Below are 15,836 nucleotides of genomic sequence, written 5' to 3'. Positions count from 1 at the left end.
TTGAAAGAATCGACCAGGCTTGTAGTATTCCTGTCTCATGTGTAGATTGTAGTTAACAGAAATATTATTTGCACATTTAGGAACTGTTAAGAACGCGAAACACAAGAGAGTTACGAAGAAAATACTGAAAAAAATCAGTTTTGTAATAGCATAGCAATAGCGATAAATTCTACATGGATTAGTAGGGATCGGTTAAAAAAGTAAGGGATTCTCGAATATAAACTAACTGAAATGTAACATTAAATTACTTCAGGCTTATGAAATTAGAGGTAAAAAAGAATTAAATACATAAACACAAATTTCATCACAATGTATAGTTCTTGTGTTCATATTTACTTCGGATTCAAACACGGTTAATGCAGGAATGAAACGTTTGTAATCGTACAAAAACATCAACAACTCGATAAGGTGAATAAAAGTAATTTAATGTTTCTAATTCTTACTAACAGCTTCTTCCACTTTCACTTTCCTGTGAGTTAATTCGAATTCTCTGGATTTAAACTTTGCTTGGATATAAATTAAAACATAAAGTAAAATAATAAACGTTTATGCTCTTTACGTAACGAAGGAATTGTATGAATAAACATAAAGATTCATTGGAGTAGTCTTAATGTAGATATCGTGTTGTAAGTCATATTTACTTCGGACTAGGTCAATTCAAGAGTTAAATTTTTAAGAAATATAATTGTTCAAAAACATTAATTTCTCGATAAGGTGATTCAATAAAATATATATTACAGTAGAATATTGTAAAATATTTCCAGTATGCTCATCGTGTGTGCTCTTGGAACGGGAAGTGTACACTTAATTTAGTTAAATTTTAATGATGATTTAAATAAGGTATTTTATCGTTACAAGATGGTTCGTCCTATATCTATTAAAGATTTTTAACGTAAAAGATCTCCACTCATACTTATCTCGCATCGTCTTGTTTCCAAGATCACAGAACGACTAATTATGTACCTGACATCGAATGTCATCGGTAATAGTAGTATATTAAACAAGATGATGCTAAACATCATGATGTACGTTATCATCTACGTTGAGCTGGGCCATGACGTGTGGTCACAGTAGTAGGAACACAACTTGTAATTTGATGGCCTCTGGTCTTGCATGCAATGGGCGTTGTCACAAGAGTGACCGTTTGCTTCTCCTCTCAAATTGATTGCCGATTACATATCCGATAACTAAAATGAATAATATTTGTCACAATAGTCAAGAATAATAATAATAAGGAGAATAATAATATCATAAACTTTTTTAGAAGCGTAAAGTGAAGAGGACAACTGGTATGTTATCTTTGGATAATTTTTTTAAAAATAGTGATTAAACAGAAAAGCATTAGTATTTGTGTCAGTTATTTATAAATTATATTATTAGTTTTATTATTTACTGTCTTAAGCATAATTAATTTTTATTTGTGCAAAAATATTAGGTCTCACACTACCAAGTGTTGAGAGGGAAAAATCACTGATAATAAATAATGTATTTTTTTTCTATTTTTATGTATTAAATTACAAATATAAACCAATTCAAATCCACCACAAACACAAGTCTATAGTAAATAATAATAATTTATTGTTTGAGGAATGTGGCGAAAGGTAACTGACCTCAGACCTTTGATACCCATATTTTGTTATTCCTTCAGGAATGAAAGCCATACTCTTTAAATTAATTCATGAAGCTAATCTATCTTCAATTTGTGACTTATGAACTTAATTAATGAGTAATTGGGTGAACGTACAACATCGTAATCTAGTAAGTAATTGACAATACTAGTCTAGAAACTTTGTTAGTGACAAATTCTTTGTAGAAAATAGTTTTTGGAACAAGGCATGGTTTGAAACTAGATATTTTTTAACCCCAACCCATTACTTGATTAATAAAGCACCTAGTGCAATCCTGGTAAGAAGCAATATTCGATTCCATTCCTTACAATCATCATTTGTTTCAAGCAAATTCAGTACTTTACTGATGGTGGTAGCAACCCTTCTGTGTGGGCCCCTGAACACTCCTTCCCATGAAGCATTGTTAACTTTGTCACGTCTAGAGATATTGGTTCCCGCATTCCAACGTATACGTGAATATGAAATATATGCACGCGTACCGTGCAGAATCGCTTCTTTGATGTATGCCCCTGGTGAGAAAGTTTCTATGAAATGTTCTGCTCTGTGACACTACCATATGGTAAAAGTTCTTTTCCTCTAGATGTAATAACGAAATTAATGATAGTGAACTTTCCGAACATACTCTGCACGAAGATTATAATCTCGTCGGTATGTTTGTGTGAAACTATTTTTCCGGTGTACTTCAATTATCTTCTAGTATTTTTCTGTATCAGTAAATTGAACTTTTTTATCGAACAAAGCCCATTATGAAACACTACTGAGCAATTCGTAATACAGTATGTATACAAAAAATAAATAGTTTAATATTACAAGTGAAGATATGGAAAGAGATCATATGAAAGGTATATTGTAAAGCTTATTCTAGTTATTAATAAGATTGCCTATTAAGTCGATATGTAGGCGTTTAGATTGTTGTTATAGGGTTGATAGTGATGGCATGTACTTTTTAATCCAAAACATGTTGCTGTCGAGATAAGTCTTCGCGCTTGCTAGATATTGTTGCTGGAAAACCACTTTTATAAGTATTTTTAATTTTGCACTAAGGTTGGTATGACGGATGTAATTGTTTTTGGCGAAATATTGTTCTCTATGACAACGGATGAGATAGATTTGTATTTCACGGTTAGTCCCCATACTTCAATACTGTAAATATAGTGGTTTTTGTTCGTGCCTACTACATATATTAAAACAATAATTGAAGGTTTGAAAAAGAAATAGAAATATACGAAGGAAAATTATGTATTGTTTGTTGTATTGTGATCATTATGATCTAATGCTAAATGAAAGAATAAATCGGATTCCACTTTGTTTTGATTTTACGATCTGTTGGGTTAAATTATGACACATTTAAAGCTACAGAATATGTTGTTAACACCTTCACTGCGACACGAGTCATGTACCGACTTACCTTACTACTCTGCTGTATAATACTAAGCTGCGTCCACCACAATCAATGTGTTACTGAAGCGGGTAGCATGAGCTGTCGAGATATGAATTTCTCCACAGCTGTTACGTAGTGGCCTTTTTTAATTTTGGATAATAAGGACAATCAAGGGTATTTTATTTGTATACGATATCATTGTAAACATGGCCATGTATAAACTCATTACTGACTGACAAGACCTGGTCAGTTTATGCAAGATACGGTTAAGTATCCTGTCTTAGTTTCGATATTTAGATAAGAATAATTATTTTTTACAAAAAAAGTATTAATACTTTATGGAGTCTAAATCAATTAGAGCGACAGTTTTAATTCCTTGTACAAGAATAGCCTAGAATTGTATTAAAATTGGACAATATTAACAATTTTTAGTTATATCATATGAAATCTACGATACATCATTTATGAAAATTGAAAAAATATTATACGAAATTTTGGTACTTCTATAATGCAAGGATGTTAAACAGTTTGCAGTTATATCGAGGTACTCAGCTAATATCCGGTACAAAACTGAAACAATCTCTTAGCATTTACAATGGTTTTAAAAGTTACCATTGAATAACTCCGATTAAACATGTCTAATGGAATAGAAACCATTAAGTAGACACGTGGAGTTTTTGAACCGGTCCGAACCTCGATGAGAAGACGCCTGAACGCGTGAATTTTGAACAACGGAGGTCATTTTGAGCATTATTTGTAATCTTCCGGTGAGACTTAAAGCGATTGTAGATATGTTTATTGTATTTAAAAATAAATTTTTGAACTAAAAATATTTTTGTTTTTCATCAGCTGTTACCAATCAGATACTCATTATTATAAGACAGCAAAAGTTTGCTGTGTAGTGTAATACGTGAGGAGTCAATTTCATAACTTTTTTACACATTTAGTTAATTTTGCTTATTATGGTTGTTTTCAGAATTAAATTCTCTACAATCTGTATTAAAAAAACCATTTGTTTATTGGTCATTTAACAATGTAATTGGACATCAAACATTTAAAACGGTATTATTGTTATTAGATTTTTGGCAAATTACATAATTTTTTCTGAAAAAACTGTTCACATTACAACCTCTATCGTGGTTTTATTTGATTTTTCAGGTACGTTTCCTTATAAACCCACCTTATTTGAGTTAAAAAGTAAGAACAAAACATATCAGAATTACTTAATTTCACCAGGTGAACTGAAAACAAAGCAAAATCTTTCGCCAGGCATTACTCATTAATGGAGCGTTTCCGGACCTACCTTTATATAACATTTTTTAAATATTTTTAGCTCTACACTCACCTCTTAAAATATTTTACCATATTTCTGACTCACCCTGTATATCGCAGCTTGATAAAGTAACGGTATAGAAAGCTTGGCAAGTGGGCCAAGAACTCTGTATAATTTGCAACTTTATATTTAAATAGTAGGTCCGGTTGCTCGGATTTTAGCAAATGTGTTTATATTACGGGATATATTACAGTTTAATCAGCATAGTTAATGTTTTGGAAACCACAAGGTTATGTTCCCATTATTTCGTGAAGTTTAGTGTTATGAAATGAAGAAATCTTGTCTATAAAAAACTAAGTAATATTATTCTATATGTTCAATAAGCATTAAAAGTAATACAAGTTTACAGTGCTAACTAACTTTTCTAAGACACTACTCATTAAAAAAACTTGTACTGTACACTTTATCTTCCCCCTTGTGTCCCAAACACGAAGAATCGCAACTCATGAAAGGGCCATTCTGTTGCTTTGCTAACTGCTCTGCTAACTTAAGTTCAGGCTATAACTTTGCTGAAACACTCAAGTTCAGCATAACATAATAATCGTCATCTGATAGAATCGACTGATGACATTGGTCACTTTATAATATTAGATACAATACTAATTTTTTGAACACAAAAATATACTGAGTTATCTAAGTTATCATCTGTATGTTAATGATATATAATCAAATATCACGGTGGTGTTTGTGAGGATTGCTTAAGAAAATACGTAATGTATTAAAATTCCAATCATTATTAGTACAATTCCGCTTTGCGTTATCATGAAAACTAACGGCAAAATACCGTCTTGAACAAATAGCATCTTAAAATTAAATGTAGCTTCATAACAGCTTAAATATGGAAAGTAAACAAATTTTAATGTCACAAATTTTTGACTGATTTTGACGACCCGTTGCCGCTATATTTTTCCTTTGATTTATTCTCAGCCATAGGGAGTTTGTTTATAAAATATTATCATGTTACCACCGAACTGAAATAAGTTAAAATTTTACTTTCTATTCCTTAACAGTACAGGAACCGTATAATATCAAAATTTGGAAGAGTTGATATGAAGATTATAAAATAAAAAAAAGTGTGTATATCCATTTTTTACTTAAGTAATAGGTTTAGAAAACCTGAACATATTACAAAAATACAAAAGCCCTAAAAGATACTATGGATAATTTTCAATGGTAGCTCTAACAGTTTTTATGGCGAGAAGATAAGATTGGAAAGGCAGTGAGTGATAAATGATGTAATGGTGACAGAGAGAAAGTATCGGCAGTTCAAGGTCATGTCGGTATAACATATGTGCAGGTAATTGAACTCATGACCCCCAAATATATTTCAGTATTCTCAAGCACGCGTAAAAAAATTAAACTCTAATTGCTGAAACTTCATTGTCCATTGCACATTGCAATGGAATATTAATAATAGATCTGCTACATTTCAAAATTAGATTAAATGTAATCTTGTCTTAGATTAAAATTATAGTTATTATACTCAGGTTAGTGTGTTTATATACGAATATGTTCTCTTTAACCCAAAAGATTTCATTATCATTCTACGACAGACATGTTTTAGTATTGATTAAAAACTAGATAAGTAAAAACTAGATTTCTTTAAAGAAATTACCAGCCACAGATCTCTTTCTTTTACTTCGATGTAATTATAAACTAATTATTTCCCAGTTTTAAAGCGAATTGGGGTATTTTCAAACATCAAGTATAATTAAGACATAATTCTTTTTTCAAGCATGTATTCATTTTTCCAATTACTCGTATTTAAAGTAAGTTCAACTACACAAAATGAAAATTTATTTGCGAAATTATAAGAACTTTCTAAATTGAAGAATTCATACAATCCGGCTGGTTGCATAAATGTTATTTATTATGAGAGAAATTGAACATACCTATTTATGGAACAAAACTAAAATGTTTACTTTGTATATATTAAAAAAGCATTACCATAAACCGGATATATTGCTGAGTTATTTGTAGTGGAGTAAAAATCAACACCTAAAACAATTTTATTTTGAATCACGTTATTTAATCACTGTTATTAGTAAAATAAGATCCATATCAAATTAGAAACTTTATTTGTACAAATCATAAAATGTATAATATTATGGAACAATAATAATTGTAAAATATAAACAGTACAACTTGTAGATGGGTACAAGTTCTAATGAATGTCAAAACTAAACTGTTTCAATCAGAAAAATCCGTTTTTTAAGAGTAACGATGCCAAACTGATAGTAAAGATGAGTTTAAAATATTAAGAGCAAATTAATTGACAATATTGTTTTAATAGTGCACTTTCTAATAAGAAATATGAGTACTTATGTAATACATAAAATGTATTAAATTAATATTATTAAATAAATATATTTTTAACAGCAGTTATCTTGATAAATAAGATGGTCAAAATTGTATATATATATATATATATATATATATATATATATACGTTAAATTGTATAAATAGCAATAGCCTTATTTAATTTCAATAAACATTGAATCACAAAAAGTACTTGCTCCGCCGGGAGTTCGAACCCGGATCTCTCACTTGCCGGGTGAATGTGCTACCATTACACAACAGAGCGCTTACTTTTCCGATTCAATTATTTTGTATTTGGCCGTATCTGTCACATATGCATTGAAATAAGCAAACTATCATATGATCGGAAGACCAAACACCTGTCAAACGACTTTTATTTACGTTTAAATTGTATAAATGGCAATAGCCTTATTTAATTTCAATAAACATTGAATCACAAAAAGTACTTGCTCCGCCGGGAGTGGAACCCGGATCTCTCACTTGCCAGGTGAATGTGCTACCATTACACACACACACACACACACACACACACACACACACACACACACACACACACACACACACACACACACACACACACACACACACACACACACACACACACACACACACACACACACACACACACATATATATATATATATTGCTTTCAATTAATGTCTATGGTTAAGAGATTCAACAGTTAATATAATGTTTATTGGTTCTTAATCCAGACAGGATTTGCGCCCTTAAGACTAGTCATAGCTAGTTAGAATATATGACATATCTGAGTCCACTGTTGAGATTACCTTCCCCTTATGACCTGATAAAGAAAACATATACATATACAACAGTATAGGAAACCTACTTCGGCCAATAAAAGTCAATCTTCCAGCCGTTCACTTTCACTTTTCACTATTAGTCAAAGATGTTCTTAGCGACGTAGATAGCTGTCGGGCTTGTTGTCCCCAAGATAAAGAAAACATATAACAACAGAAACCAAATTAGACCAAAAACCGGCCCATGTAGCTTACTTCCGATTTAAGATATTTTCAATTATCATAAGGTAAGTTTGTAACATATACTATGTATTTGAAACGTTTTGTACCTCGCCATTGTTTTTGCCATATTTGAAATATAACTTACTAGTACTTATCCACATCTTCGCCCGTGATTCTTCTGCATTGCATTGCATCTAAAATTACATGTACGCGATTGAATAGTTCCAGCGATTTCATTTACACTGGAACTGATTATATATCAATGCGAAGGAACCTCTAAGTTGAAGTTGTTAGCTTTCTTAGCGAAAATATTTGTGATAAAATATGATGAAGTGAAAAATGGAAGCAATATTCTTCGACGAATTCGTCATTCAAAAGTTGCATTCAGTTTTAGGAGCATTACTTGTGATTACCCGCGGCTTGGCACACAATTTAGAAGGATTTGCACGTGCTTGAGAAATTCTGCTTCGAGTGAATTATATTTCCAACACCATGATGAGTGTGCCTTGTTGTCACGATCAAAAAAATAAGTCATAAGTGTAATCTATGTCCATTGTATGTAAAAAAAACTCAGCCTTCGTATTTTCTGTTCCATAGTTGATTTTGCTTGTGTCCCGATGAAGAATATGTATATACACATACACAGCTCTGACTGAGAGCCTGCATCTGTCAAAAGACAACTAAGACGATTCATAACAGCTTTTAAATTTATATAAAAATATAGATAGAGAGTTTGCCTTTTGTATTTTTACTACAGTATTAACCTAACAATGCATACTTTGTATTTGCTAAAATGTTGATCTAGATAATTTTAGATCAAAAAGTGATAAATTTTAACCCATGTAATTTACTTCCGGTCTAAGACATTTTCAGTGTAAGTGTGCCTTGCTTCTCTGATCATGAAATATATTTACAGTTTTCCGCGGTTTCACACGCAATTTTGTTGTCTTTGCACATGTATGATTACTTCTAGTTTGAGTGAGTTGAATTTCCGATGCCACTGTTGAATTTGTCTTGTTACTACGATCAAGAAAATATATACATACACAGGCCTGAGAAGCCCACTTCTGTCAAAATACAACTAAGATGGGTTTTGAAACGGTCTTATTTCAAAACATCCTACATCCAGCTGTACCTATTAAATATATGACCTATAAATAGACCTGGATGTAGTTTATAAACTACAAAAAGAGATAGTGGCAATCTGGTAAGAAAGTTGGGATGATCCTAAGATTGATGGACAATAAACCAATTCTGTCGCCAATCACTTATTCCGCTTTTGTTCTGTTGAAAATGACTTAAACTTATGAATAACAACTGAATCAAGGATAGTGACAATACTAATTCATATGTCACATAAATTAAATTCTTTCTTTAAAACATTATATAATCCCTAAGACTAATGTTCTTACTAGTTAATTAATAAGTAAATATTTTCATTGAGAAAATCTACTTGGGGAAACGTAGTTAGTAGCTTAGTTAGAGTATTTAGTAGCTCTCAATGTATTAAATAAAGTTTTTGAGTTTAATATTTAGTTATCTCTATTTTTTAAACCGACATAAACTTTAAATGTATCCTTTTTATCAAAGTATCTAAATTTTTATGATATTATTATCCCACATAAACTTTAAAATAGTACGGAGAGATGGGAGATCTTGGCGGAAGAATACAAATGACGCATGGTAATTGACTAAAAGGAAATATTTCAAAGAAGAATACAAAAATTATCAAAATAATATCTGTTCTGTATCTTTAAATGTATTCCGCTGCGAATATTTGAGTAAAAATTTCAGCGTGCACTTCTTTTCCTTGACATTGTTTTCCAATATTTACATTCGTTATAATTTAGTGGTGCGAAGTACGAGTATGTCACGCGTAAGTATGTAAAGTTTGAACTGTCTGTGTTGCTTTAAATAGTTTTGTCTCTGTATCAGGTAAGTGAAAACGATTTTGTAATAAATAATATTACATCCATATTTATATCGTCATATAATGTATAGAAATACATCTTCATTATCATTGTGAAACGCCAAGTACAATAAATATAGAGTTAACTACTAACTCCTGTTAGTTATAATACACTTAATGCATGTTCTCAACTAAAATTATGAGATTGCTTTGTTTTTGAACTGCAGTAATTATTCAAGCTTATAGAAATGAATATGGATGCGCAAGATTCATCTTTAATTAACAACTATAGTGCTCAGTAATTACTATTGTGTGTAGATATAAAGATTAATGTATAACACAATTATTGGAAACACTAAACATTGGCTAAGGCATCGGAAAAATGTCGGTGCCCAATAAACTTAAACTAAAAGAATATGTTATTAACAATTATTAAATAAATGCGAAACATATAAAGTCTGGCGTTTAGGACCAACTGCAAAATTTCTATTGTCTTTAAAGATACTAAATAAACTGTCTTTAAAGATTATTATAAAAATCATCGAAAATATATCTGGATCAGAAAGTGAAAATGAAACTATCACCACTAAACATAAATTATATTCTAAGTAACCTCTGACAATAAGAATAATAAACATATAAACTGTAACATTTGTTATATGATATGTATAATAATTGAATAAGAGTCGTCTAAAGCAAGAAGGAGGGATTAAGAAGGTCATCAATCCCTCCTTCTAGTTTTTGATTTTACTCATATTCAATTAGGATCGTAAAGGCACAATTTTCTTTTTATATCTTACAATAAATAGAACTCACAAACGTGTTTCCTGCGTCACATTTGTAGCTCGTCTGAATGTAATGCTGGGCTGTTGTAAGACTGATGTCCTCTTTTACGTGGGAAATAACTCCGGTTACACTGTAAAGAGGTTTAGATACCTCGCTTGAATACTGCTTATACAACTCAACGTGGTGAGTCGTGGTGAGTTAGACGACAGAAATTTTGGGATAGACTTCCTAATCGGTATCTCGGGTTAAACTAAGATATTTTGCTTTTTTTAAACCAATTAGTTTAACAGTTCGGATGTGCTCGTAATGTGCTGAAAAGTTTTAATATGCAACCAATTTTATATAACTACGTATCAGCACTGATTTCTATTTGTGTTATTTATTTTACAAATTAAATGTACATAAAGGTATATTTGACTTTATTACTAAAAAAGAGCTGCATTTTGTTAAAGATAATTTCCATCGATAATTTATTACAAAAACCTGAATCCTAAACAGTTTTGTTTGTATTAATTACACACATTTCTGAGTAAACAACATTGAATTTCACCTAAGGTAGAGATAAAATAATATTGTAACAGTGGTGCAGTGCACTCAAAAACAACAGTGGATCCATCACAATGTTACTCAATGCCAAAGAGGGGATTGACACCAAAGGTCGTGACGTCAGATGGTCTGATCCCGTCGCCCGCAGCGCCCCGAGCTTGGCTCAACTCTGGGTTTGTTTAACACATTTCTCAATTACTTTAAAATTTATATGCATTAAAACTTGTCTATTGAGTGTTAAACACATTAATATTAAAGAGTAATTAAGTAGTTGCTTTTGGCACCACTTTGAGTAGCAACTCATTGCTAGAGATTGCTAGATTATTCCTAACTCATTGTAAATTTGCTTACGTGGAGATTTATATTTCACTTTATCACTTGCTTGATTTCTGGTCAGCGAGAGAAGGTTTGCGTTTCTGTTCTTTCACTCATACTCGTCTCATTATCAGGATAATTTGTTGATGTATAATACGATTATAGTCTGCAATCCAACTAGAATTTAAAAGTCTAAAAGACAGGGCGTAGATCTTTCGTTTTGATACCCCTTTTGGCACGGTACTTTTCTTTTTTTTCCTGGCAAATGTCATCATAGAATCTATTTAAATTTCACGCATACACGTAAGAAAAAGATTTTGTTTTTTTCACGTTTCGTAAAAAAACTTCTGATTGCCTTATCTAAATGGTCTTAATCTAAAATATTCTGTTTCCATATACTGTGATAACAAACTAAAAAGAATTGTTAATGGTAATGTTTAGTTAGGTGTGTTGTAGTTAGCAAATGTTTTCAAAATTGAAATAAAACATAGGATATTAGGAAACCATTTGCTCTATGACAAATAAATAAAAAAAATCAAATTATAAATTGGTAAATACAATTTATATAAATTAAAAGTACAAATAAGAATATAAATCCTAGGAAATAAGGTGTTATCATTTACAGATAAATGTTTATTTAACCTCATTCAGCACTAAAACACAAACATATTAAGATTCTGAAGTAAAATGTTTTGGATTTAAGAAGAATTCCAATATTGAACATAGTTTAAGCTTTAGCTCCTTATAATATAATAAGTGAAGCTTCAGATGCTCCGGCAATCCAACCTATACGATTCCTTAAAATTAAGACGTCCTCCTCAATTCTGTGCTGAAATTGTTCTTACGAGAATCAAACTAAGAAAGTACACATAGAGAATGTTGATTTTTAAAAGTATTTTCTAATAAAGTAATAATTTTTATGTTTATTATTCCTGTTTACTCTGATTCTAATGTTGATAGAGGTAAGTAATATTATTACTTTAATAGATGCAAATGGTTCATATTTCAAAATATATCTACGATTGTTGCTCATTCCCATTAAACATCAATTGAATACGGGCCTCTCAGAGATTTCATGAATGCGTAGAATTTCATTGAATTTGGTTAAATAGTTTCAGACAATTTTATTGATCAATAATATAGTCAATTGGACATAATTTTCAAGTTTATTTACATTTAAAAATAATTTACTATCTTGTATTTAACTTGCAGTAAAAAAGAAAAAAACAACACTGCTAGAAAGCAGTAATCATATATTTTTAACGTATTCGAAATATATTTGTATGCGTCAAACTTAATATATTATTATCGGCAATAAGTGTTATTTTCAGTTAAACGCTGTAGCTCCTAGTGTAGTGGCCGACTTTACACAAGCTTTTTGAAAAGCTACTAACAGACAATTTACCAACGCCGACACGACGAGAGATAACGATTTGATAAGCGATACGATGAAAATATTAAGTGACGAAGCCAATTTTGCCATTTATATTCTACTTTTATAGAAAATAAATTTAATGTTTTTCATTACGTTTGTTTGTATCAAAATATACGGTGTAAGAATACGTAGATTTGAGAAAGAAAACTATCGGGAATGTGAAATTAGATACGCCAAAGTGTAAAGCGTTGAAACCCTGGTTTAGTGTACATAGTTGTTACATAACATTAAAGGCGCAATAAATACTAAAAGGGCTGGACAACCGAGTAGGCCTAATGCGATTTAAGGATTTCAAAAGTGTGAGTTCAAGTGAACACAGACAGATCTTGAGAGCAGAACACGTTAGCCGTGAGGGACCTTCCACTTGGTCTATAAGCGTTCGAGAGTTACGGCCTTTGGGCATACGTTTACATCAAAGCAACAAACTGATTTATTTATAAAAGTGTTTAAGTCATTACATTATTTTAAATTTGTTACACTGAAGGAGGCTGTGAATGTGCGACTCATTAAAAAAATTACCAGGGAGCGATATGTCTTTAATTTGCTCTAATAAGTTTTCTCTTCATTGCCAGGCCATTCAAATATGACGCATATGTTTCCTACATGTGTTCCGATAAACTTTACATCGATAATATACATAGAATTTTTACCTTGTCTCGTCATTCATGTTAGTAATTGAAAATTCATGAATGTTCATAGTAAAATGCACATGTTCAGTATTTATGCATAAAATAAATGATGCAAACAAATTTCTATAACTCATATCGCAGGTCGTATTAATAATTTAGAAGCTTCAAATTTGTACTTGAGAGTCTTATGTCAATTTGTTCATTTTACTGAAACTTGGCAAAGTAGCTCAAGTGGGCTTAAATGTACGCATTTGATATTAAATGTCAAAACCTAAACCTAAACCTACCTACCTATCTAAACCTTGATTTTGTACTAACGTAAATGTTATTTATAAACTTAAGTGAACATGTAATATTTAATAAACATTTCATTGAATAATTTTTAAATGTAAACAGTAACAGTAAGTAAATACATTCACAATATTTATAAATCATTATTTGTAGAATGTAATATAAACGAAAGAATAAATTCAATTATGTAGTATGCTGACAGATATGTGTTAAAGAAGTTTGGAACAATCAAAAATGGTTCAAAGCAACCATTTCTCAATCCGACCACTTAAAAGTTAATAGTTAATACATTTGTTTTAATTGTTAAAAACATAGCTACAGTAATAATTATAGTGTTTTCTTGTAAACGAAATCGTTATAAACAATTAGAACCAAACTGTGAACATCTTGATAAATTAGAACCAAACTGTGAACATCTTGATAAATGTTTCAAGTTAAAAATTACTCAGTTGTAATCTACTAAAGTAAGATTCTATTTTAGAAATAGAAATAGGCTTTGACGCCCTTTTAAAAGAAATTAAAACCCTAAATGTTTCATTATAGATTAAATATCTATAATGTTTTACTGTGTGTTAATGTACAATCACGCACCGTTAGGAATGTGTCACAATTTATTTGCTATTACCGAACTCCCTTTACACGGAAACAAAAGAGACAAATGTAGATGAGGAGATCAGCTGTTACGAGCTGCTCCAGGCGAGAGTTGGACACCTTGGCGGAGAGCCAATTTACCAGATACAGCCTCTTCTCCGGTCCTATAGACATAATATCTGCTATGGAGGGGTACGATGTGTCTTTATTTTGAATGTGTATCTTTCATTTTTCAAATAGATAAACTGTTTTTAGAACATTTCCGATACTGGCAATCTATGTATTATTACGTACTCGTATAAGTAAGCAATTCGATATATAAAAGCCTTTTGTATAATTTTCGAAAGCACTTTTTGTGGAATTATACGTTATGAAAATTTTGGCAATATTATGTAAACTATTATGTAAAAAAGACTCACTCAACTATACTTTCAAAGCCACACACACGCACACGCGCGCGCGCACACACACACACACACACACACACACACACACACATCGTCTAACAAATCATGTAAAAAATTTAATTCAAATAAACTTTCAAAAGTTACCAAACATACATGAAATATAACAAGAGTCACTCAATGGAATTGAAGGACTAGTTTAAGTTAAGAAATTAATTGTTAGTAATCATCATTAAGAATTTATTTTGGACATTTTGAAAAGAGTAATGAAAAACAAGTGCAGGATTTGTATAGAAGATGATACATAGGTGGTTATGTAAATTTAAATATTTAAATTGTTGATTTGAAATAATTATCGCTTATCATAAAACATTTCAAAAAACAAAGAGAGGAGATATTACGTAAAAGCAATGTCCGTATTAATGAAAAGTTTGCATATTATTTTTAGGAGTCTCATTACACGCCTTTCCATTGGGGAATCGCAGGTAAATGAGCCAGAACAACTCTCATTTAGAGACTTGGCAGGCTGTCAGTAAGTCATTTGGCACGTGTCTCTTACTTCAAATACAACTCAAACAGCATTTTAATTCGGAGAGAGTATGGCAATTTGTAGATTCTTAAGTTTGCTATACGACGTTGTTCATGTCAGAATGAGCTTTCAGTTTTCACGTGTTTTTAAACGAGTAATTATTATACCATATTCAGTATGGCTATCCAGATTCTTAATAAGATAGAATATACTCTATAATATATACTTCGGAGGATTAAATAAAGATTCTCTACATAATCATAATAAAATCATATCTCATATTTTAAAGTACTTGATGTATCTCTTAAATATTTTGAAATATAAATAGTCATTTGTTTATTTAAAACGTTCTATAACAAAGAGACTAAATACGTTAAAGTTTATTTTCTCCCAATAAGATAAGAATGTAGCAAATCTTTAGCTTTACCGCGTACCATAATGTTCACATTTATTTAAGAGAAAAGTATGATTGGCGCAATCGAATGTTTAAAAAAATATCACATATAACAAATGCTACGTGTTCCTTTCTTTAGATTTACTTGTAAAACTGTTTCAATAAATATAAACAATGCGTCTGTTGTTGAAGATATAGAACGAAATCCGAATTGAAAGTCTGTGGGAATATTAAATCTACTCGTATTTAAGAAAGTAATTGAACGAACCAAAACATTTTTTTCAAAAACTTTGGACCATACAGGCAAAAGACGTATTGTACGGTAGTTCGACATCCGTCTTCGAGTTTTGTTTGTACAACGGTTT

This window comes from Homalodisca vitripennis, chromosome 4 (genome assembly GCF_021130785.1).
Source record: "Homalodisca vitripennis isolate AUS2020 chromosome 4, UT_GWSS_2.1, whole genome shotgun sequence".
In the NCBI taxonomy this organism is placed as follows: domain Eukaryota; kingdom Metazoa; phylum Arthropoda; class Insecta; order Hemiptera; family Cicadellidae; genus Homalodisca; species Homalodisca vitripennis.
The sequence above is the reverse complement of the archived record's forward strand: the minus strand, read 5'-3'. Positions refer to the sequence as shown.